The sequence below is a fragment of the Lampetra fluviatilis genome, chromosome 12 (assembly GCF_964198595.1).
Source record: "Lampetra fluviatilis chromosome 12, kcLamFluv1.1, whole genome shotgun sequence".
Classification (NCBI taxonomy): Eukaryota; Metazoa; Chordata; class Hyperoartia; order Petromyzontiformes; family Petromyzontidae; genus Lampetra; species Lampetra fluviatilis.
The window spans coordinates 6,480,450-6,507,734 of record NC_136286.1 but is presented as its reverse complement, the minus strand read 5'-3'; the positions used below and the strand labels follow the sequence as shown (position 1 = coordinate 6,507,734).

The 27,285-nt window shown below is 40.9% G+C and overlaps 1 protein-coding gene across 15 annotated transcripts in view; it reads left to right on the top strand.

Moving 5' to 3' along the window:
- Nucleotides 1-27,285, top strand: part of DNASE1L3 (deoxyribonuclease 1L3) — a 135,622-nt gene that overhangs the window by 89,770 nt on the left and 18,567 nt on the right. For 7 of the 15 annotated variants that reach the window (XM_078861476.1, XM_078861478.1, XM_078861479.1 and 4 more), the window contains one exon: nt 17,161-17,286. The exons of 5 other annotated variants lie outside the window; for them this stretch is intronic. The gene's annotated coding sequence lies outside the window, so the exon portion shown is untranslated. Of the gene's footprint in view, nt 1-15,419; nt 15,468-17,160; nt 17,287-27,285 lie in introns of those variants that run through there. 3 more of the 15 variants (XM_078861481.1, XM_078861482.1, XM_078861480.1) reach the window with 3 other exon arrangements.

The following is a 27,285-nucleotide window of genomic DNA, read 5'->3' as shown; positions in this document are numbered from 1 at the left end:
ACAGATTACACCCTTGCTGCTACCATGGAAATGTACAATGTTTAAATACTTAAAATTTTAGGTTTCTTTTATATTTATCATTGCAAGAGTAATCGGTGGTCAAAGCGTTGTGAAAGCGCAGTACCAAAATAATATATATTGCAAGAATAATGTCACTTATTCTGTCTGTGATGCCTCACTGAGTTTTAAGATTAATTTTCAATTAGCCCTCGCACGATTGGCTACGACGTACAGTGCATAAATAGGTTAAACATGCACACACATACACACGTTAGTTAATTACCTAATGAGGTGTGTTTTACATGGTGGAAAAAACAGAGCGTAGAGAGAAAACTCACGCATATGAAGTGGACATCATTCCAAGGTTGCCCACTTTGTAACCTGGCGTTGTTTGGCAGCTTCACATAACCCGCCTTTAAACCACTTGATTCAAAATGCACGTGCAGCCGCAAACACGATTGCTGTATTTTTTTGCTTACTTTAAAATCACATCTATACAAACGAATAATAACATAGGAGCATTGTTGTTAGGCATATAGATAATTCCAAAGAAATGTGAATACTTGGTAGTCTACATTCTCTCCCAGACTGTTCCAGAGGAAGACCGTGAATAGATACGGATGAAAGCTCAACGGCGGAGTGTGGTTTGCATGGAACCTGTTGCAAGATACTAAATAGGAGTCCCTATCCAATATTCCCCTTTTCTGTCGCCTGGTACCTGGGCCCCTCTCGCTAATGGGTCCTAGTGCAGTTGCACCGCCTGTATACTCGATAGCCACACCACGAACGTAGCTGAAAGAATTTCGATTTAAAGGTTTCGTGACTGCAGGGATTCATCTTCTTGGTTATTTCGGTAAAGTCAAGTAGAATGGAAATAATAAAATAATAAAAATAAAACATAATAAAATAATTCTCACGACGTTTCGGCCACAACGCAAGCAGCCGTCCTGTTCTTCAGGTGAAGAACAGGTCTTTCTGTCTTTCTGACAGACCTGTTCTTCACCTGAGGACGGCTGCTTGCGTTGTGGCCGAAACGTCGTAAGAATTATTTTATTATGTTTTATTTTTATTATTTATTATTTCCATTCTACGTGACTTTACCGAAAGAACCAAGAAGATAGCTGAAAGAAGTTCACTGAACTGGAAGAGATACAAAAAAATCGTGGGCTGACTCATGCGTTGCTCATTGCAGGAGAACCGAAGTAACCGCTGACATTTAATACCCAAATCTTAAACATCTTTGACTGTCCCTCATATGAAAATTATTCAATTGTAAGCAATGCAAAGCTAGTGTATTTTTTTCTGCGGATGAGCTGCGAATCCATTATAGACAATGTTTTCGGCTTTTCTTCTCTATCAATCTCAGTTGAATCGATTTAATTAATTGACCAAGTAAAATATTACCTGAGATACAAAACTGCACGCAGAAAAAGTTGACTTTTTGTAACTATTAGTAAAACTACATGAATAAGTTGCATCTGTCCCAAAATGTCAGTAGCATGCTTTTATGTATTATTGTTCAATAATTACATAAATATTCATACATTTGTATGTAGACGTGGGCAGTCACCCACGAATACTGTACAGTAAATATCATATGCCCACATACACACACACACCAGATTAAGGCACTGTCAGAATGTGTAGGGTTCTTTGCTATTGCCCAAAGCTCACAGTCATCGTAAGGCACCTTAAGGATTATTTATGGTCACTGCCAATGCCAAAATGTCAGAAAGGGAGCATCAAGTGTGGCAGAGCCGCAGGAAAACAAACAATACATTTTTTTAAACCTCATTTCACGCAATCACAGTGTGCACCACTGAGGTGAATGTACCCCTACAAAGGAACCAAATAGGTAGGAATTTCAGATGGAGGTGACTCAAGGAGGACTCTGAAATCCATTTAGAGATGGCTAATCCCTGAGGCGTCCACGGGGCACTGCAACCTGCTGCCACTTCACTGCTCTCCTCTCTAGTCACATCCACTGAGCCCAAGTAGAAATATGCATAATTTAAAATCCCCTATGTAAATTGAAGCCAACTCTGTTCTTGCAGTACAAATTTGCTTCATTGAATGTGATGTTTTCCCTAATTTTGTTAACAAAACAAAATGCACTTGAACACGACACGTACGGGGAGATTTTCTTTTTTTAAGATTTGATTAGAGGTTTAAAATCAGCAAAGTGGAAAGGCGAATTAATGTAAAACAAATGTTACAACACGAGCTAGGCCCTCTCCGTGATTGCTCTTTTAGAACGTGCAGTGCGGCGAATCCTCCGTAGCAATATTCTATTTTGTATAAATTCTAACACTGATTTAGTTTTTGTTATGCGGCATTGTCATTGCACCTCCAATATGTCGACCGCAACAGACGCCCCCGAATAATGCAACGGGCGAGTGTATTACTAATGAGAAAAACATTTGATTCGTATACATTCGTGGAAAACATTCAGTGTCATGACTTTAACGCAACAACGTTCAGGTGACACCATTTCTTATTCGAGGATCGTGTCTCCAATGTCACACCAAGAAAAGGCTCGATTTCTCAGATGCATCAAAATAAAGAAGTCGACACCGCGATCCCGCTGAACTGTCTAGCATGTTTTTCATTTTCTATTCCACTGATCAAGGTCACCTTCAGCTTTGTTGGTTCTTTCAATTCGAATTTCAGGAGACATGGCCATTCCAGTGGTCACTGTCTCTTTATTATTACGTTAAGTATTGTCTCTTCAGATTTATGATACAGCTTATCACTGGCTTTTACCCATAGCTGTAAACTCTCTTGCCATTCCTCTGAGCCAATCGGAGATTGTCACCGTCTTCCAATTGTTTCAAGAAATCAATACAGTAAATCAGGTATGTCCAAATGTGACACGATACTCTGTAATTTAAAATTAAATGTCATTTAAAAGACATGGTCATATTTTGAGAATCAAAGTCAATCAAATTTGGATGCAGGAAAATGCACCCACATAGAAATCCAAACTTTAACTCATATTGAGCCTCAGACTATAAGTAATATGCACCCATTGATCAGAGCTGTGAAATTTCAGTCAAGGGAAGCACTTATTTTACAGTCACATGATCGTCTCACCTCAACCATGTTGGTCTGCACCCCCGATTATAATGGTTGGCTGCGTACGGTGTGAAAGACGTTTAACATGCAAACATAAACATGGAGTTTTTGTCTAATATTATTTCACCACATTGGGGGGGGAAGCTGATTTTTATTTACCACTGATGTTCATCGTAGCTGGGATTTGAATATGGTAACTAATGTACCGCCATTCCCCCAGTTTTTACTGCATTCATACGCGTACATATAAGCGTACACACGTTTATTTTAGCTTGTATAGTTTTAGGTTTCAGATCTGTATTGTTTGCCTAAAAAAATCACAACCTTTGTACCAATCAATGAGTTATGGATGTGTTTGAGAATATTTAACATAAACCTCAGAGATTCATCCCCCTCACCCACAGTTGTGTGCATGCATGTGCACACGCAAAATGCACCTCTATTTGGTTTATTGTGCTTGCCAACATGGTTTTTCACGCAGAGTCTTATAAATGCCATTTTCAATATCAATACGTGCATACAAAGGATTATAAAGATAGAAGTGTTGTAAGAATAACCCGTGCTACTTTATTCAATTTTATATATTTTTTTAATTGTATTTATTTTCAGTTATTATATAATCTACAAGTAAGAAGCTTCTATTCAATGATTATTTTTTCGAGGCATTTTGTCACTCCAGTCTCCCCAACCTCCCTGCGTCACCACGAGCTCGCCAACGGCGCACACCGAGGCGATGTATTTTGAACGGGGCTCGCATCTTGTGCCGGGCTCGTATACATGCTAGATCAGGTTAGTAGCACCGTGGCCAATGAGCCATGTTATTAAGTCAAATGTAATTTTGACCTCGCTTACGTGGACTGCATATTTTTTAAGCTTTCCAATGATACCTCATTGATTATCATTTACATAACGGTCTGGGATGAGTTATCCAGGTGGGGGGGGGGGCATTACAGAGCCATTTATATGCAGTAATATACACGGATGTCTATGCCAATACAAAAAGTCAGTATTGTAAAAAAACAAATATCACGGGACATTAAATGCTTTCCTACAGAATCAACATACTTCTTTTGCCGCCTAATGCAGCTATTGTACCTCATGGAAAATGCAGCGCTCTGTTATAACTCCCCACTCTGTCTTCCACTTAATTACACTTGTTTAAGAGGTTCTGTGTAAGAGATACGAAAGAGCCTGAAAGAGTAATGCAAACACATGGAGCAAACATATAGCAAACTGCAGTCAATAGCCCATGCAATTAGCCACGATATATCAGTAAAGCGATCAATTAAACTGCATTCCAATTACCATTTCTATTTATTTTACACCCACGTGTGTTGCCTCACTTGTCGATAGCAAGTGATGTCTCGTTAACTAGAGTGTGTTAGGTAAATGTCAAGATGGAATAGAAGTCCGACTCTGAAACACCGCCGACATTTAACGCTTTACAGGGAAATTCACCCAAAGGTATTTAAATAAGCCAGCCTCATGGAATCAAGGGCTGCATATTGATGAAAATGCTCCATTAGGAATTGAATGCCTGTGCTAATGTATACAAAGAAATCTAATAAGACAATAACAAATTTGCCACTTTATTCTACTACCTTCCGATAATGCCAAGGATGTGTTTGCAGAACCACACAATTTGAGTGCGTTTTACACTTGTTTTTTTATATCACGGTTATTGTTAAGACAATTGTAGCAGCGCAGAACCACAGGGTGCCGATTAAACTTCAGGTTTAGATTTAAAATGAAAGCGAGATTATTGTCTGTCCACTCTCGGGATGCTGCCGCGGTGCCAGTGGTTTGCACACAGGCATTGCAATCTGGAGGACACCAATTCGAGTTAAAATAATTAGTTATGTTAGTTAATCCTCTTCATCCCCTATGGGACATAAGGCCACACAGTTACAACAATGGGCCAGTGTATATAATCCCTGTCCACCCAGCAGTATCAATAGTTACACAGTTGATCACCAGGTTTTGTGTGGCGGGGGGGGGTAAGGTGGGGGTAATCCTACCTCTTCCAAGATGTCTGGCCAGCGTGGAAGAGTATGCCAAAGGCAACTTCTGGAGGATATCTCCAAAGTTTCCTCCAGTTGAGGTCCTTCAGCCAGCAGTGGCGTGGGCAAGCAATTGCAGGGCTGCACCTTTACATTTGTATCCAATTTTAAAAACGTATAATGCTGTACGTACGTCAATCTGAAGTTCACACTCAAATCAATTATTTCATGCTTTGTTAAGTTGAATATTATTTCTCTTTTTATGATGACACATGGTAATTTATCAAAGTGTAATGGGTCTGTAATTCTTCAAGTCAGTTTTACCACCCTTTTCAAGCAGAACAATGACAGAGGGACCATTTCATGATTGAGGTATTTCATTAATGTGCAACCATTGAGTAAAGAATTCTGCTAATGTTCTAACTGGCCCCACTTCATTGATGCCATCCGATCTAGGCGCTCTTTCTTCTGCGAAGTGCATTGGTTGTTTACTGTAAAGGGCACTGATCGTGCAGTCAATTTGTTCTTAAATCCAGCCGTGCAGCGCTTTGAGTGTTACCTTCAAGCACGTTCAAGTTTCATCCACGGTCTCTAATTTCCTCGCACTACAAAACACTCATTAATGAAGATAACCAATACAGGATTCCATAGAAAAAAGTAAGATTTGTCGATTAATGATATTATTATTATGGAATATGCAGCACTCATTTATTTACTATTATTCTGTTTACGGTTTCCCACAGTGCTTCATTTTAACAGTTTGTAATGCTGCTGTAAAAATCTCTACACTTTTGCTATTGAACAAATAATTATAATAATCACTTCATGGTGTATTCATGGAAACTAAGACTTGACCGCGATGACTCTGCCACCAATACCTAATCACTTGCTCGGTTGCTCTGTGTGCTGCTCAGTGCAACTAGCAGTCAGTCCAGTGGATCAGTTTAAATATGTCCAGACAGGCAATCCGCTGACTTATTTTAGTCCGTGCCGCGGGCAAACGATGGCAAGGCCATGTTTTTCTCATGATGAGTCGTTCCACTGGTCCGGCTGATTCCGTCTCTTCTACTTGACGCTCCCAAACAGCCCCGGGCTGGAGATAAGCAGGGTTGACGCACACCCTCGTGCAGCATACTGCAACACGTGGTACCACTACCTCCCGTGGCAGTTGACAACCAGCACGGTCACTTTTTTTTATTCTTCCCGAAGATTGCATATCACTCCAGGGTAACGAAGCACTTATTTTAAAAAAATCCACAGAGCCTTGTGGAGGTCCAAATTGTAGCTTCGTCACAGGTTCTTTATGGCTGTGGGCTACGATCATGTATTACTTTACTCTATGTCCAGTGATGCTGCTGTGCTGTACTGGTTAGCGGAATAGACTTGTTAACCTAAGGTCACCAGTTCTGGTCGATTTTGCAGCACAGAATTTGAAACGATAGGTACGTTTCTTAAATAATGTCTGTCTAGCAGTATAAATGGACAACCACACTTAGTTAATTAGCCGATCGCGTGTAGTGTGGTAAAGTGTCCGTACTCCAGCAGGAAAGTAGGTCAACATACTCTTTAGAGGAGCTCTCCGGAGAACTTCCTGTCGAGGGGCTCTCTGTAGCTTTTTCTAGAAGAGACCCTTGCACCAACAGTGGCGTCAGCTAGCAATTGCAGCGCTGCACATTTATCTCTTACGTCGAGCTATACATATTGGAGGGATGAAATGTAACAGGCTACGCATTATATACACTGCCATCCAATGCCATGTCACATTAGTGATAGAGCTTCTTGCCTATCATGATACTGGACGCTGTAAACCTACATCAGCAAGATGCAGTCTTGTGGAAAGTTTGTAGGTCTACGTTTGTCTGGAGCACGTCAGCGTGGACGATGACCTGTGTGCTCTGTTCAGCCAAGTGATGCGAGGCAAATCTTTAACAAGCAGTGGGACTGAATTTCAACACAGGTCCTTGAAGCATCTCCACTCAACCAAACAAGAGACTGGATGAACCATTGATTTAGTCACTGTTGAGCAACATGAAATGATGTTGAATGAAACACAATTCAATGACAGTTATGTTCCATCAAGAGGAACAAATAAATGCATTCATGTCTACGAAGTTATGTTCACGAAAGGGGATTTAAATGATCATTACAATAATAAAACACTATACATATATGTATCAGAACAAGCCATGAACCAAACCAAACATGTATGAGGTATTTGGCAAACACCTCGTATTCTTCTTCAAATACTCCCTGTGCGTTGCAAGGCCATGGGAGAATTATAGTCATGGGAGAGATGTTACCTTTAAAGGGCATAACCTCTATCTCTGCAATAGTAAGCAATGCATCTACAATATGTGGTGGGGAGTCGGCTGGAATGTGCATTACTTTTTTTCCCAGGGAGAAAATCAGCTGCTCCACCCCAATCTATATTTAGAGCACTTCTTGGTGCCTGTAATAAGCTGACCTACATGCACCTTCCCATTTAAGGTTTCAAAGGTTGGCTACGCTTACAAAAGCAAATTCTGCCTTTTGTCAGAAATTCATATTTATTCGGTGTAGAAGAGTACCCCGAAGTGCTTTTGATATTTATTTCAGTAAATCGTAAAAACATTTTGTAATAGGGCACCAACATAAAATACGAGCACCATATATAATATTATACCTACTATAATCACCCAGGAATGTCTGTCCTTAACGCTCGGGACGTCACTCCACATCGACCAGCCACCCTCATTAATATTCATGAACACGTGACGTCCTCCAAATGGACACCCCCCACCCACCCCTCATTAATAATCATGAGCGGGTGATGTCACTCAATATGGAGAACTCCCCCCCCCTCACTAATAATCATGCGCAAATGACGTCACTCCACATCGAACAACCCGCCCTCATTAAAAAACACGAGCAGGTGACGTCCTCCAAATGGACACCCCCCTATTATTGTTAGCTACTATAATGAGCCAAAAATGTCTGTGTGTAACGCTCGTGACGTTACTCCACGTCGACCAGCCCCCCTCATTAATAATCGTGAACAGGTTACGTCCTCCACATGGACCCCCCCCCTCATTAATAATCATGAGCAAGTGACGTCACTCTACATAGAGCACCCTCCCCCCTCATTAATAATCGTTAATAAATCATGAAGAGGTGACGTCCTCCAATTGCTCACCCCCCCCCCTCATTCATAATAATTAGCGGCTGACGTCACTCTACATGGGGGGCGAGGCGCCTCCTCCCCCCCTTCTTGGCGTCAACTTACAACCCTCACTACGAAGGCAGAACCCTCACGTCACGCGATCTCCGTAACGCTGTTGAGACATCGAAGTAAAAAGGGCGTCATGATGAACAAGGGATTTATAACCTTGAAATGAAATAGGTCTGTGTCACCGCGCCCTTACAAATTGCACACGCATTAATGCAATGAATATCAAGTCGCGGTCTGCTTTTCGCTTGCAAGTTTCAGATTTACTGCAATACACCCGTCGTCCTTGGACGGGCAAAGGCTCGTTGTATATAATAATAAACACATATGGTTGTGAGCCCTTTGTCAATCTGCTGTTGGATGAAGGCCCTCACACACCGTGTTAACCATACTTCACGATGTTAGTTATTGCTGCACGTTGGGCAAGTGGCGGGGACAAGGAGGGAGAACCCAGGACCCATTCCAATATGATATCCGTTGGCGGGAATCGAAGTCAGGTCCACTGAGTTTATAATTATTTTGCACCTTATTATGTATGCAGTATTTGTATTTACACACACCCGACAACTTTCAGTGTTGAAGGTAATGTATTATCCATAAGAGGTTTTTATGGGTTAGATCATGTAAATATATAAATGTGTCATCATGGGACCTCCTTTGCCAGTACCAAAATATGAGAATAGGTGTTAGATCAGAGGACGCCAAAAGGCATCCTCTGGTCGTACGCCTTTTGGCGTCCTCTGGCCTAACACCGTTTTGAGACTAGGCTCAAAATAAAGCTGTCTCTGGTGTGGACCAATCCTTTTCAAAGACAATGCCTATATTATCAGAGTATGTTTTTTGTTTGCATTCTGACCACACGTATTGTGGTTAATGCAGACATTCCTTGTAAAAGGTTTACATTTGTTGATTTAACATCTTAACACCTGTTTGTTGCCAGAAAAAAGGGGAAAAACCTATTCTCATATAAATGTGTCGTTAAACCCACCACCATCCGACACAGCCAACTAGTAAGGGTTGTCACATGAACAGAACATTCAACGACGTAATATATTGTTTCTTGTTTTCTGTTGGAATGTCAGATCATAGCTAATTGTAATCTACCAGTGTTTTTTGCAAGATGAACTGCCAGCCCTGAGCGAGTGCCACCAACATTGCATTCAAACGCTCTGAGAGGATACAATGACAGTCCTGGCATCTTTGAAACTTTATTTGGCAGGCGTAACATATCCACTCTTTCTCTTAGGGGCACACCTTAGGCAAAGACAGGCAGGTTTATAAAACCCAAATTACATGCCTACAAAAACATCTTTCAGAAGGCACACTCCCTCCGACTGATTCCCATCGCTAAGCCTATCACTTTTATACCACTTGTTAAAAGAAAACATTATTTTAAAGGCGATGTGGGTTGAAAAGGTTGATGCATTTCCAATGCTTTTACTGGTTTTACTCAACAATATATTTCACTTAGCTTTATTTATGGACTATTTATGGACTGTTATGGGTTAAATTAGTTGTGTTCAACCCTCTTGGGAAAAACAATCTCTGAATACAGGATTAAAATAAACTCTATTTCGCATTTCTGTGAAGCATTGTGGGTAATAATATTAGTAGCATTTATGAAGCTCTTTAAAAATAGGCTTCTACTCATCTGCATAAGCAATGTGAACCATAAGTCACGTCAATAATACATTACACCGGGGTGAAAATACACAAAATTACATGTATTGTAAAAAAGAGTTTTGCTGGCTGGCACGCGGTTGCGCAAGTGTGCGGTGGTGACGTAACCGCGCACATCTGCGTGATGACGTCACCCGGTTGTGTATCACGTTGACGTCATCCACCGTCCACCCTGGCCATTGATCCCACGTTAACGCGTGGCCAGCGCTAGTTTATGCCCAAATAGATTACGTTATTCAATACTGTAGAAGGAAGCACGTGAACATTTGAACATATGCCTACGACCCATCGTGTCGACGATAAACTCTCCTACCTACAAACTAGCCCGGTTTCTATCAGATACTCTGCTTCCCTTCACAGGCAAGACCTCTTCGGCAGTACTCAACTCAACCCAAATAGTCTCTATGGTTAAGGACATGGTACTATCTCCTGATGACATCCTCGTCAGTTTTGATGTAGTATCTCTGTTTACCAAAGTCCCAGTACCGGACACCCTAACAATAATTGAGGACTTGGTCCAACATGGATTGAATTCTGATGTACCTGCACTGGTTAGGCATTGCCTCACCAACACCTATTTTACCTGGAATGGCACCTTCTACAAACAGAATGAGGGTACCCCTATGGGCTCCCCCTTGTCACCAGTGATAGCCAACATGTTCATGGAAAAGTTTGAATCAGACGCCATCCAGACATCCACCCTGGATGACACTTTCGTCATCTGGCGACATGGCCTCCCAGCATTGAACCACTTCTTGGACCACATCAATTCCAGACACCCATCCATCAGATTCACCATGGAAGTGGAGAAAGATGGTAAACTACCATTCTTGGATATTCTATTTGAGAGGAGACCTGACGGATCCTTGGGACATTCTGTCTACAGGAAACCCACCCACACAGATTCCTACTTGAACCCGGATTCCCACCACCACCCATCTCAAAAGAATTCTCTCATCAAAACGCTATACCACAGAGCTCATGGCATTTCTGAACAACACCACCTGGCCGGTGAATTAAGACATGTACATCGGGCCCTCAGGATGAACGGATATTCTGACCGCACCATCCGCCAAGCTGTTTCTCCCACCATACAGAAACAGCCACATGAAACTCCGACCAAAACTATCACGTTACCATACATAGCAGGCGTGACCAAAAATATCTCCAAAATTCTAAACAAACATAAGATCCAAGTCCGATTCAGTACAGTGCATAAAATCCGTGATCTGATTCCATCTGTGAAGGATGTCGTTCCTGACTTACAGTATCCTGGAGTCTACGAATTGAGTTGCAGTTGTGGTGATTGCTACATTGGAGAAACGAAACGTCATGTTTCTGATCGTGTCCGCGAGCACAAGTCAAATCTGAAACACGGCAGAACTGATTCTTCGGCCATTGCCGATCATTGCTACAACTCTGTGGCCTCTCATGAAATTGTCTTTTCCAAGACCAAGGTGCTCTGCAAACCTCCTGGCTACCATCAAAGGTTTGTACACGAAGCCATACAAATATACAAACACAGACATAATTTTAACCGTGATGATGGTTACAAACTGAGTAATCATTGGAAAGATGTGATTAACCATGCAAAAAATATTTAACTACACTTATTTTGACCATCTTATTTGACAGACAACTATTACAGGATACTGATAGACAGCCAGTTCTGTTTTACCAGGTTTAGCTTTCTTTTTCACACTTTTGTCATGTAGGCCAGGCTTAGTCACAAACCGAACCTCTCCATAATAAAGGCTCAGTCTTTTGTCATGTAGCCTATTACCATCTACATGGCATAGGCTCGGTCTCATTTGCAGCATTTGTCATGTAGGCTAGGCGTTAGTCACAAACCGCACCTCTCCATAACAAAGGCTAAGTCATGTGTTATGCAGTCTATTCTTAGTCTTAAGCCTCACCTTACCATATTAATAAAAAGTGTGCCGTTCCTGGCCCTGCCCCCCTCAACCATTATGTATACGGAGTGGTATCTCCTGTAATCCCTCATTTACTTGATACAGCTGTCGGGCTGTGACGGTTCCACCTGAAAACGGAAGCTTGTGTTGCCTCCGAAACGTCGTGATTTTTATTTTTATTTTACTTTTATTAATTTAAATTTTTTACCTACGTGACTTTACCGAAAAAACCTAAGAATATGAATCCTTGCAGTCACGAAAGCTTCAAATCTAGAATTAAAATAATATTCTAAAATTAACATACATATGTTAACATACCTGTCAACCTCTTATAAGTGCCTACCTTATTACAGACGAATTCAGACCTTATTGGTCACCCCATGCCCTTATAAATCTTAACGTTCATCCTACAAAGTACCATCACAAGGGAGAAACACAAACAAATAGACAAAACATTTTATACTTTTTTTGCCCGTATTGAAACCGCTGTACGCCGTATGTACTTGAAAACTCAATTTCCCTGTACAAGAATACGGGTAAACCGTATCGGTTGACAGGTATGGGTTACTCTCCAATGCGTTTGCAGGTTGCATAGTGTGCGTTGTTCAGCATGACTTCCAATGTTTCACTCCACCACGTTTCACTTCACTTGCTGGCAATTTCTTCCAAAAACTGTAAAATGCAGTTAAGTTGAGGAACTGCACATTCAGTTTATTTTCTAAAGAAGCTACCAAAATTTGGAGTAAAACGTCGGACATCTTGTCAAACAACACACTGTAGAAGCTGGAAACAAATCGGACAGCGATACAGCACAACCGCAAACGGTAGTTCGAGGATGTCTGATTAAAAAATAAAATCGACCATGTTTTATGCACGATGGAACATTCACCTTAAAAATCCATCATCTGAAACAGTTACACCTATGGTAGAGAAATATTAAACCGCCATTCATTGATCACCCTCTCCTTTCAAATTATCCATTACTCTTTTTTATCGGTATTGCCCCTCCTTTTAGCAACATAGTCGATGGGAACCTTCTGCCTCCTGCAATGTGGAGATGTTTTTTTTGCATCGCTTTCAACCCGAGTCAATATCGTATCGTACTGACAAAAGCACTGCCTCTGCAAGATGACATAGCCATCAGAGGGCAACATGAAAGGTCTGACACCTCAAGGTCATGGTGCATCCTCTATCATTTGTGGCTAGGTCGCTTCTAAAAATAAGCTAATAGCTCAGTCCGCTTTACTTTTGGTAAGATAAAAATATATACTTTTGCTGTATTTGTATATATTTTGAAAGTGATGTTTACATTTTCTATACTTTGCACTCGCGTTTTTGCATTTTTTGTTGTTGTCACGTTCTGACCAACCCCTACTGAACATTTGTGAAAAGAGCTTTTTAGCTCATCGGATTCCTCCAGTAGAAATACATATTCTGATTCTTATTTATCATCTTTATGTTTTTGTCAGATAGAGCAACTGAAAATAAAAAATTAAAGTGGTTTTACCATTAATAACTTTACAAGTGCCTATGTCACTTAGTGGGGTAAAAAATTAACCTGTAAAAACAAAGTGTTTCACTATAAATCCTTTATATGCGTGTTCAATGGGCCACAACCCAGCCCACATTGGTCTTTGAAACGGGCGGCTAGAGTCCTCTCGTCCTCTGGCTTGAGATGGCTGCCACCTATGGGTCAGATGATTGCCTGACACCATTAAGCAATTGGTAAATAAATATAAAACAAAAAATTCCTAAAAGGTTTAAAATTTTGGAATTTTTTTTCACGAAAATACATTGTCACGCACAACGAGTCTGTGTGCAAAATGTCAGCTCGATTGGATCACGAGAAGTGGGTTAAAAAACGACCGAAAGATGTGCACGGTCGTAAGCAAGCAAGCAAGTGAACTTAATATAAAGGATAAAAAAACGAGCAGCGACAGAACGAACGGCTCGCTATCAGAAGGTTGCGAGTTCAAATCCTGGTCGGGGTTTGAACAAGCCCATAATTGTTCCGAGTTTGATGCGATAAGTACCACATTGAGGAGAAATCAACAGCGGTTGTCCTATGAATAAACTCACCCCTGCCAGAGCAATAAGGAATTTCCACCACTGGCTCGTGGCTCTAAGCAGGAGATGAGCACTGCCTTAATGCTCATTTTAGTAGGAAAGAGCTTTGACTTTATTACTACAAAACGAATGCTCTAAATTATATGTTTCAAATTAGATTTAATTCAGTTTCACATATTTCCCCATTAACAACAAAGCACTTTGTCAGCTTTGTAAAAATAAAACGCTAATCAATGATGTGCAAGGTAATATTCTTACTCTTTTTTTGGCATCCTACTATCAAGTTTGGCACATGTCGGTTTATTTAGCAGCCATGCCTTGAAACGATGCCCAGCAGCTGTCAAGAGAATTCCTCAGTGCACAGTGGATGTACTGGCATTGGTTGTGCTTGTATTCAAAGGGTTGCATGACATCTTTCAAGACTTCGCTCATTGAAATGAAAATCTATGACAGCTACACATAGCCTTGGCGGTACCTATTGCTTTGGAAGTACAGTATTCTAATTAAACAAATACGTTAACATCTGAGAATAATTGAAATAATTTAATGGACATGTATTGCTTAAATTATAGTACAGTCGTGTCAAGGACATTTACAACGTTCTAATATACATGTTGGCGAGTTTGGGGGGCGGGGGGGGAGGGTATGGAGTGGTGACACAGTGGTTATCACACTGCACTATGAACCCAGCGACCTGAGCTTGACAGACAGACCTAGCATCAGCAGTGAATTACATCTGCACCAGTCCTAGCCACCCACATCCTCTGCCCAATGTGGTGAAGTATGATCAGTCAAATTTTACAGGGCATGGGGATTTTCATCCAGTAGTGGATTGTTGTGGAGCATTATTGTTATAAGCTTATATAAGAATACATCCGTTTGGTATCTCCTGCAACCTGTTGGATCTTAAATGGTAATGGTCTCGAAAGCCAATAAACCGATGGGGAAAAGCATGTTTTTATTTTGTGTGGAAACACAGAACAGAGTTGTGCTTGTATATATATATTTAAAAATATATATTTAAGAGTGAAATCTGCATGATTGCAAAGTAAGCTGCATTATAATATCCTACTTATATTCAAAACAGTGTAATGTTAATTTATGCATGATGACATCTAGATAAATTAGCCAAGCATGACGACTTAAAGTTCACAATTAATTTTTATAACTATGCCACGTTTTTATTCTTTATATTTTTTATTTCAAAACATCCATGACTTTATATTTATGCTGGAAAGGTACGAATCCTTCCAAAATATATTCAAGATTTAGCTGTTCATATCCATGAAGCATTTATCCAATCATGAGTAAAAGGTCTGTGTTCGGAGGTCGACGGACAACGTTTGTCAGCAATTCCTCTCAGCACAAGCAATTGTGATGATCCCCATGCTAAGCTGTGTCAACTCCCTAATGTCATCACCCCAACACATCCGTCTTTATCTCCCGCTTGCCCTTCTGCCTTCCATTTGCCACGAGTAGAGAGCACAACAGTAGGATGCCCTACGAGCCGTGCACTACCCAGCCTCGGTAAGCTATCTCCCTCTCTATAACTAAATTCAACATCGTTCTTTGACATCCCATGATTTTTCGCAGTTCTTTGTTCGTAATTTGTTTTTGTTCATACTATTCTCAACATCCTTCTGATATTCTTGGGTCTTTCGGTAAAGTCTGTAAAGTCACGTCGATGGGTTCAAAGAAAATAACAGTGACTTTACCGAAAGACCCAAGAATATGAATTCCTGCAGTCACGAAAGCTTTAAGTCAAGCTCCTCCTGATACACCAGTCTCAAATGCGTCAGTCTGTAAAATGGTTTAATTTTTCAGTGTCCAAGTCTGACATTCATACAATCCAAGTGTCAAATTCCCTCATTCCTACAATCCCAACATCCAAATCTCACATCCGTACAATCGCAGTGTCAAAGTATAACATCCATACTATCCCCAGCACCCAAGGCCGTAGCCATGAAGTCAACATTGGGGGGGACCAAATTTTCCAGGGGGTCTGGGGGTCCCAACCCAGAAAAATACCTAAATTTGAAAACGAATTTCCTACCTAAAATATTTTAAAATTCACTAACACATGGGATGGACTTTTGATTCATTTTTTACAATAATGTCTAATACTGTATTGTATTACATTGCTCTGTTTTTTCTTTTTTTACCTTTTCTTGTTTCATTGTATGTAATGGCAGAGATTAGCAATGAATAAAGTACAACCATAACCACAATCATATAAACAGAAATCTATGCATTGATTTATATAAAGACAAGTCCAAATATTGTGGCCAAGGTTTAGCAAAGTGTTGTTTTAATTTACATAGCATAGCAATATTTTTTTATAGCAATATATTGGGGGGGACATTTTGAGCATATATATATTATAATTACGGCCTTGCCAGCACCCAAATCGACCACACAATCCGCAAAATTCCACCGACAACGCAAATCACTTGAGGAATCAAAGTCAAGAGTTTATGCTCAGCCGGCATTTAGCCAGCAGTTTGTACTGGATATTGAAGCCTGTCCTGAAGAACACACAGTAACATTTAACAGTTAATTCCTTTGGCTTTTTTTGATGTGTTTCAATATATGTTGTATATGGCCACTTGCACAAGTGGCCATATACGGATGTGTGGCCTTGCAACACTGATGGTGGAACGACCTCCACTTGAGGGACTTCTATAGAGCCCCTCTGAAGAGTTTTGATTGATTGACCTACTCATCCACGCTGGCGTAATGTTTTGGAACAGGATACAGATGAATGTAATGTACATTAAACAATCAGCGTGCTTAGTTATGTTTATTTAACTATGTTGAACATTTGTATTAATTTCCAGACATCCTGTAAATGCCAGCTATTAGTTTACATCACAACAAGAGCACAAAATCGATACCATTCTACAACTGTAGTGTGTTTTACTTTCGTGCGGCTGGCGTTATATTTCCAATGCAACTCTACAGCAATTTAAAATTTGTATTGATTGTTCGTTTCTACCTTAATGTATTTTTTTATTTTCAAATCCACTCCAGTTTGACAAACAGCAGCAGTTATATTAACAGTACCCTGATGTTTCATTCAGAGTAATGAGTATCGTTCAACTCTGGCATGTTTTACAATTATTTGACATTGCACATTACAATTTTCGTAGTACACTTCAAAACAATTGCAGCACAATAAATGTTCATTGTACTCAAGGGGTGTGGCTCATTCTCTTCCAAGGCAGCAGCACGCGGGGAGACACAACAGAAGGATGCATGTTGGCTCTATCAACATATTGCCTTGACGTGGTGAAGAAGCCTGCAGAGCTCAGGAGATGTACTGGACAGAGGCACACATATCAGCCAGGTACTCAGCAAGATGTGAGGAGGAATGTTCTCCCTTCGCTAACCCGCACTGACCAGAGTTATCAATTATCCCAGGCCCGTGACCAATGAACCTACTCCAATTGATGACGGCTTGGGGAGGCCTTCATTCAACAGTGGATTGATTAGGGCTAATGATGGTGGTGATGATGAGCAACACTGAATGGAGCAGTACTTTCACATAAGCATGTTTAACTTGCACACAGCTAAGAAACACTAAGCTTAAATCAATTAATATTTGAGGTGGCTGGGTGGTAAGAGGCTAAAGCGCTGAGATGACACCACTAGCATCTTGAGAGTGAATCCAGGCAGCTGACTGTGATGAAACTGGGTTCTCTAGTTGAGCTGGTTGATGGTTTCAGCCTGATCACCAATGGCTGCCCACACAATCCCATTCAATGTGGTTCTGTATTTAAGTTAAATAAATTCCAACTCTATGAATTCAAAAATATGTGGCTTTACTAATATGCATAATATATTACTCTCAACGGCAGAGCATATGGGAAAGTGCTGCCCCCTACTGTGTGGAACAGAGGTCACTGTGGTATCCACTTCAGTGGGCTGTCCTCTTATACAAAGGGTTGCACTGATCTGTGAGAGATCCGAATGGATACCTTGTCACATGATACTAACAGCACAACCGGCATACGAATATTGAAAGAGACAAATAATGGCGATTCATATTTGAATCAACACAAACCAACAGCTTCAGTAGTCTTAACACATTTTGTTTGTACATCAGTAGATTTTAAATATCGAACACTTCTTTATGTTGTATTATCAATTAACAACTTTCAGAAAAAGGACCCTGCATGCTCTTTAAAAACAATCACGTGCACCTATAATGCTAGATTACCCCAGCCTCTAAACAATGTAGAGTTATCAGCATCTCATCAACCTTCACGACCTTACATTGATTTGCTGACTGGAGCAGATGTTGTAGTTTTATGAAACGCCACATAGTATACTTCAATAGAAAAACGTCTCAGACAGTGTATTGAATTCACACCACCTCAAGTCAGCGTTAATTTTCTGACAAGTACACTGCTCTGTGATTTCAGGACATTTATAATAAATATGTTCGCAGACGTAAATGCCGGCAAGCTGTGGATTACAGTCTGCGCTTTTGGAATACGAGCGTTTCTGCATGAGTGGAGAGTGACTGTGTCTGGTCAGTGAGCTGTTAACGTATTTGACTCCCGGGCGGTTGTTACAGTTGTTACAGAATAGCGAAGTATGCGCCTTAAAACTCTCCCTCTCCCCCCCAATTCTTCATCCTCTTGGATTCTCACAAAACTCTCCCAACTCCCCTCCATACAACCCCATTTACCATCTCTCCCCACACTCTATTACCTCACCGAACGGTGTGTATGTTACTGAACTAAAGAAAATATGAAAAAAACATTATTTCAGTGGTAAAATTGAAGCGTGGAAATATATATTTTCGATTCTTAATTACAGGAAACTTTTTCTCAAAATCTCTACAACGGTAGGCCTTGATTCCCTCATGTACATAGTTGGGTCCTGTTTTCAAATTTATATATATATTTTTTATGCACAATTTCCTCTGAGAATTATAAATTTGTCTGGAAAATTACACTATTCATTATGTGAAAATCAGACAAACTCTTGGTGAACTTCAGAAACATGTATCATAATTTGTTTATCCATGTAAATTACCAAGAGTAACTTGTCATATTAATATATAAAACAGAAAATATGTAATTTGTTCAACGTTGATTATGGAAATTCACGGCAATTTGAACATTTAATTTAAACTCTCAGCTTTTTAACGAGTTGCATTAAGTTTAAGTTACAATTTTTAAACAGTCAACATACTTAATGATCCTGACATATGCCCCAGGAGTTACATTTTATGTTGGACTGAACCTCACTAAGAAACTGAATATTTTACAATACTCATTAATTATACTACACCAACACACAATACTGCACATTAATAACTTGTACTGTTTTTGGAATGTAAAAAATATCCAAATTATTTTTCCCAAAATGTCAAGTCAAAGCAATATATAACTAAACCTTTATTTGCCAAACATTTTTTTGTGCTCCTATTTTGACGAAACTTTGTATATAAATTTTTTTACAGCAATCTCCATCACAATGTAGAATAACATTTTAAAAATGCGTTAAAAGCCTCCCAAAAGTGCTTTCTATTTTAGTATGATGTAGTCTGCAGAGCAGTGCGACATAACACAGTGTTGGAGTCTTAAAATATACAACTAAAAGTATATTTGAATTTAACAGATACATTAATGCCACTCGAGTGCTCATCGTTGTACTGTATTATAGAATTAAATGTCAAGAAAGCTGTGCACATGTAAAATATAAAGGCGCAGCCTTGCAATCACTTGTTCATGTCACTGCTAGCAGAAATGCCTCCATGAAAAGAAGCTCAAGAGAACGCCTTTAGAGGATATTTGGCCTACTCTTTCATAATAGCCTCCGATTACCAGGGTGTGCTCATGTACGGTGCAAAATAAGTGAAACGTTCATATTTATATAAATATACAAACCCAAATATCCACCACACGTGACCTGCCCATTGTTTTAACTGCCACGTTGGGAAATGGAATCAACCCCGTAACCTCTGGATTACAAATACAGTGTGCTAACTATTACACCATGGCAGCATCCTGTACATGTACTGAGAAATGGAGAGAAAAATACAGTAAAGGAGGTGAGATGGAAGTTGGTGCCTTTCGGCCAAATGCGGGTAAAACGAAAATGACTGAACACTACCGTGACTTGCCTGACAGACATGGCATCAATCTCTAATGACAGGCAGAGAGCCTCCTAACGCTGAACATTGTTTACAATGCCAGTAGTCTATGTAATGGTGGAAGCCAATGGTGTGGTTATTATTCAATATTTCTAAAGCAAGTGAGAGGAAAAAAAGGCAGGGTGGATAGATGGCTGGTGTTGGTGAAAAAGACTGATAATCTATTTTTGTTTCAGCTGTGTGAAGTGAAACATGAAATATATTTCACCACCGGGTAAACATAAATATTCCGCAGAATTTTTTGCAAGCATATTGTGAACACGATGTTTCATTGTAAATGTGCAAAGCAAATATATGTGTGTGTACTGTATGTGTGCCGGGTATTGTCCGGCAAAAACAACCCCCTACCTCCTCGTTGGTGCTGGACGGCAACGCTGTGGTGAGCAGTGCCGTGGGGGGGAGGGCCAATTTAGTTTGGCCATTCCCCTGATTGCGTTTGTAACCACCACAGCGAACAAATGGGGGCTCTGGATGGGTGCGAGGGGCTGGTAACCCCTCCACCTTCAATTAAGTACCACAAAACCACGTCTAAAATATCAAATTAAGCTTGTGCCGGAGGCCCAAGGGGGACAGGTATCTATGACGTCTCCTGGCCAAACCCCATTTGGTGGAGCCAGCAGACTGAATCTTTACCCTCAGGGCTCCTCCAGAAACAATAAAAAACCACTGCGGGTGGCCACGTGGAATGTTCGAACACTCACTGCGGAGGAGAGGCTACCACTCCTCTGTCGGGAGCTGGACCGGTACCGCTTCGATATCTGTGGTATTCAGGAGGTCTGGTGGAACGGCTCTGGCTCCTACCACCATGAAGGGTGGACAGTACTCTACTCGGTAGAATTATGTGCAGCCCATGGGTTTGTAATTACCAACACGCTGTTCCAGAATCGGCGCATCCACACAACATCATGGATGCATGCCGGGTCCAAGCAAGAACATCTACTGGACTACATAGTGACGGAACATCGGATGTTCTCGACACCAGGACCTGCGGTGGAGCTGATCTGCCCACTGACCATCGACTTGTCATCTGTAAGATGTGCCTGCCATTCTTCCACTCCGGTGGTGGGTGTACACCCAGGACCCCATTCAAACCCAAAGTGGCCTGGTCTCAACTAGCTGATGAAAGTTGCAAGCGAGAATTTAATCATCGCTTGCGGCTGGGGTTAGCATCGTCGCCCACTCCTCCAGATGTCGAGGGGAAATGGGCGAGGTTTAGGACTGTGGCTCATGCAGCTGCAATGGCTGCTTTGGGTACACGATCCAGACCTCCCCAGAGACCCTGGCTAACAGAGGAGGTGTTCAGGCTGGCTGAGAAAAAGCGACAGGCCCACATTCATCGTCTACAGCATCCCACGTCAGAGAATGAGGAGGCTTACCACAGCCTTCGCTTGGAGGTTTGGAGAGCCGTGAGGCGCTGCAAGGATGGGTGGTGGTCGCGGGTTGCTGAGGAGATGGAGTCTGCCTTAATGGCCCGCAATCACAAATCGCTATTTAACTTCATCAAAAAAGTAACCTGCAGTGCCACACCTATTACCATCATTAGGGAAAAGAATGGTGATCCAATCTCCGACCCCCAGGAACAGGTTTTCAGATTTGTTGAGCATTTCTGTGGGGTCCTGGGGGAGGGGAAATCCCTCAGCCTGGAAAACATCATGGGGCAAAGTGGGGATGACCCTGCTGAGGCTGCGGTGTCTCAAATATTGGAAGAAGACGTCACCCCCTGTGAGTGGCTGGCTGAGGTGTCATCTGTTGAGGAAGTACTGAAGGCGATCCAGAGTCTGAGACCAGGAAAGGCACCGGGCAGAGATGATCTCCCAAGGAAAATGCTGAGGGAGGGAGGCGTTTGTGCACAGACTGCCCTACATGACATCATAACAACAGTCTGGACCACTGGACGGGTTCTGCAGGATTGGAAGGATGCCCATCTCAGTCAGTCGACCCCTTGGCACCTGGGTCTGTCCTGTGCCCTCCTGCCAGCGGGCGTTCGTCACTTCACCTGGCCTCAACGTGCACATAGCCTGGCACAAGCGTCGTGGTGACGTCACCGCCACTTAGTGGCGAATGGCGGTTGTTGTGTCGGGTATTATTAATTTTACATATGAATGTTCAAAATAGGATGACCAATATTTATGGCTGTACTGTTATTTATAAATTGGAAGAAAATGTAAATACGGACCATTTGCATTGGTTTTATCCCTCATTTTGTGAAAGCAGAAATGATTTCAGTAATACTAGATTTGCTGGACTACTGAAGGAAACATCATATTTTGCTGGAAGGCAAGTCAATGGAGTGTAAGAAATAACACGATATTTCAAGTATGCTTTTTTAACCTTTCACTCACTCCCATCTCAATGTATCCATATTACATCTAGGTTTGTACAATAAATCAAGATTTCTGAAATCAGTCTTTATTTAGTCTTCCCATGTTACAGAGTGGTAGCCAAGCAATGAAACGCGTCCAATGAAATCAGCTCGTGTGCAGGTTGTTGCATTCCATGATCGTGACAGATGACAATGGCTTCAAGAGGCCTTCGTCCAGCAGTGGATTGACCAAGGCCGATGATGAATTGCATGGTTTTAGTGTCAGCAGGATTTGTGGTAAACGGTCATTGAGTGACCTCAAGAATAATCAATACATGACATTCTCGAACAGGTCTTGCTGTTATTTTTGGTCACAGTGACTGACTTGGCATGACATGCTATCAGAAATGCACGGAAGCATTGCGCGTCGCTAAGATTTTCTAGCACAATGTCAATTTTTCAACACATGTATCTTGAATCTGGCCTTTACAGGGCAATCCGTGTCACTGTGCTGGCAGTAACTTTAAGATGTCAATAACCACGCAGCAAAAGGAATTACATGTTAACTAAGTTGAGACATTTGTTCTATAGTGCCATTAATAAACGTGTGGGATGTTGCCGTGGTGTAATGGTTAAGTCACCAGTTCGATGTCCCTGCACAGCAGTTGAACCAATGGGTAAGTCTCTTAAATGCTTAAGTGCTCCGCCCCAACCACCCCCCCCCTAAATGCATGATCAGAGTGGAGGAGTAGGCCAAATATCCGCTAGAGGAGGCTCTCTAGTGGAGGCCCTTCTGCCAGGAGTGGTGTGAGCAAGAAATTGCAAGGATGCATCTTTTGCTTCACATTAAGAAACATGTCGGTGATGTCACTAATTTACAATAAAATGTCAATATTACATGAATCACTAGAGATACACATTTATGAAAATTACCCATATATGTATACAATTTAAACTGCATAAAGGTAAGACGTAAGAATCCAATTCACCTCTATGCTGTGACAACAATAAAATGTGCAATAGGTTGGTAAAAATACAGACACCCAAACATGACATTTAAAAAATCGTTGTACTTGTCTGTTGTGGTCTAATGCATTACAAGGGCAAGCTGAAGCTTCGATATTATTTTTCAAAAACAGAATTTAGCTGATTGTGTGGCAGCAGTGGCAGATATGGCGGTGAAGACAATGGCGGATTTCGTACGGGAACACAGCGGAACAACTATATGACGTATATTAGCACAGCGCAGACAGCGTGCTTGGGTTGAAGTTAGACAGAGATCGATTAATGTGTGCGGCGGCGGTATGCAGCCTGCTCTTGCGGTTACAGCAGCTCGCACATCCGGACTCATTACAAGACTACCACTGCAGCGGGTCATCTGCAAGTCCTGAGAGATTTGCCAAAGCGATATTTTTGGGCTTGGCCTCCATAACGTTGGCTTGGATGATTTCCAAGAACAAAACAAGTGCTTAGGAATCTTAAAGAAACGACGGACACGGATTACAGTATTTAATCTGGGCATCGAATATTGAGTCACTGTCACAGGGTCACATTCTGTGACACGCGTGATTTTTCCACAGAAAAAAAGGAAGTTGGATTACTTCTGCTGAAATTCGTGGCGAGTTTTTAAAAGGACAACCGGGACAGCTCAAAGTGCTCCATTAGGTTTACGAATCACATTTTTTATGCGTACATCTATAGAGGTAATGTAGCAATGACATCAGTTTGGGTGGGTTGCTGCATCGCAATATTGTTAGAAGTGGCGGTGGTGGTAACAACTTGGGGAGGCCTTCATCCAGCAATGTATTTACGATGGCTACTGCTGCTCCTGATGATGATGATCACATTTTTTACATGGACTCATGTCATTTTAAAACAATTGAAAGATTTTAAATGCTCTCCACAGTACCCATGAAATGATGTTCATGACAACACAAATTGCCGATATTGTGAGGTTACCTGGGTAACAGCAGCATTGTGAATACGAACAGACGAACACAGAAGTCTGTTGGGTATGTTGTCATCCCACTTAAAATAACGAAGGTAATCTTCTTTGGAATAAAATGTTTACATCTTGAGCTAAAATGAAAAGTTCAGTAATAAAGAGGAAGATTGAGACCAAGTCCCACTGCAGTTATACAAACCAGCACATTTTTCACACTTATTAAGACAACAATTGTATATTTAAGTCATCATGCTCGAAAGTGTAATTGGTTATTCATGAGTAGAAACCCATATGTGTGCATTGGCTAATAATGAACTAAATTCACGTATTTTTCTCCATAACCAGTACAGCGGAAGCTAGATTTAAGTACACACCTTGAGAGCAAGTCCATGTGTGTGTATCCAAAGTATGCTTTTACCAGAAGCTTCCCTATGCCTTCCTCCCACAGGCGTAAAGTAAACATGTGTTGCTTATATCAGAACTCTCCTTATATACGATAAAGCGTATATCCAGCTTGCATCATACTTTTTGCCTTCAAAAATCTGTTAAGCAGATATTCGGCTATTTAAACCATTAACAATGAAAGTCACAGCTAAACAGCCATTTTTTTGTATTGGTTGCCAAGTGGCTCCGATGACAAAGTGCTGAGGCATCATTGATGTTTTGGGTCTAGACCCAATATTAAAATATGCTCAAAATGTCCCCCCCAATATATTGCTATACAAAAAATTGCTATGCTATGTAAATAAAAACAGCACTTTGCTAAACCTTGGCCACAATATCTGGACTTGTCTTCATATAAATCAATGCATAGATTTCTGTTTATATTATTGTGGTTATGGTTGTACTTTATTAATCCCTAATCTCTGCCATTACATACAATGAAACAAGAAAAGGTACCTGTGATAAAGATGTTAAAAAATAATAGGTTCTCAAGAAAGTGAATTGATAGCTTCAGCTCGGTTACCAATAGCTGTACAACAACAACAAAAACCCTCAGAATAAAATTTGATTAAATTCCAGCTTTGGAATTTAGTGGACCAAAGGTCACTTGAAGGGATCTTAGAGGTAGCTCTATGAAATCCGCTTCCTTGGGCCATTCTCTAACATGCAGGGTTACACTGTTCTGCTGGATATCCGGATGGATTCTTTATCTCGTGACATTATGTCGATAGCACAATCTGGATAAAATTGAGAAGAGATGGCACAAAGAGAACAGACACGTGCACAGCAAGCCAACCACCGTTGAATTATGCTCTGCACTATTCCCAGACAGTCAAAGCAGAAGCCACATGAGACTTTATTTTGGGTTTTATGCAAAACAAATCCCTCTCCCACAGATCCCATATATCCCATACACGCGGTTATGATGGAATGTGTGCTCCATATTCTCAGCCATGAGAAAGGACAGATGGTTGGTCTCGGACAGCTGCATTGTGTTTGCAAAGCTGAAAATAATATGCTTCAAATTTCTGCAAAATTCCATGTCATGTGGTAGGGTTTCTCTTTGCTTTAGTGCCATACTGACCTGGAGGCTATTCCTGTGCTGCAGTGTTTGAAAGTCAATAAACACAGCAATTTCGGGCGACAAATAGGACAGCATGAAACAAACAATAATGTTCCTGTTTTCAATATAGCATGTATGCATGTGCATACTTTGAGCGACTACTTATTTGTGGGAACGAGATTGCATGTTAAAGTTGGCTGAGCATTACTCTGTGTGTCATATTAAAGGGCCTTTATGGTAAAGCGAAAGACACAAATTAGTGCATGTTGTCGGAGCTATGTGGATTGTTACCTCACAGGATCGTGACAAGTGGCAGTGGCTTCGGGAGGCCTCCATCCAGCAGTGGATTGGGTAAGGATTATGTCGATGATGATGTAAGCATATTCTTAGGTTTTTTCGGTAAAGTCACGTAGGTAAAAACATTATTTTTTATTTTATTTTATTTTACTTTTTAATGTTTTTACCTACGTGACTTTGCCGAAAAAACCTAAGAATATGAATCATTGCAGTCACGAAAGCTTCAAATCTAGAATGATGTAAGCAGGTTGCACATGGGGAAGCAATTGTATCAGCAGCGAAATGTAAAATAAATAAAACCTCAACGTACATCGTGCTTCGCAACGTTACTTTCAAAACCACTAAATGTACTTGCGTATCTCACGTTCTAAATTGATCGTCAATTTCAAAGCTCGGGGTATTGTTAAACATTCTTCATCTGCCGTTGAGAGTCCCATTGAAAGAAATTGTAGAGAATGCATAAAGCGACAAATAACGTATTCTATTTTAGTTTTCTAAAACAGAGATCATTAATCTGTGCTAGTCAATGTCAATGCATCTCTTTCATCCCACAAATCCAATTTCCATACCAAAGTCACAAGTATTGAAACATCAAAGAGCCTACCTGAAGTGTATGTTTCATCACCAGCATAGCATTGCAAAGGTGTGCGTTCTGCAAAGGTTACATTTTAAACAGAGTACCGAGGGCTCGGTGTCACTGACTGGTACTTAATATGAGTGATTAAAATGCATTCAGCTCGCAAAATAATGCATCTAAAGTTTAACTTGAATTTAGGTCATGTTGTAAGCACAGAACAATGGTAAGCTAAAACAAACTTTGCCTATGTAATGCAGTTCTCTACTCTACTTAATCCACATACACATTGGCTCGATAACACATATCGGCTAAAGCGTTGTGCATTGACTCCCCCTGCTGTCACAGCTCACATTAAAGATTGATACTATTGTCGTTTGCAGCCGAACAAGTCTTTCAAAGACCCTTGCTCCATGCAAGGGGCATCATAATGGGTCTGTCAGCATATTTCATATCCATTTGTATTCAAGCGATTTGTGTTAGGCCACAGAGGGTTGTGGCTGATCCCAAGAAGGAGGAGGCAGAGTGTCGGTCTAGATACATAATGCATCAAA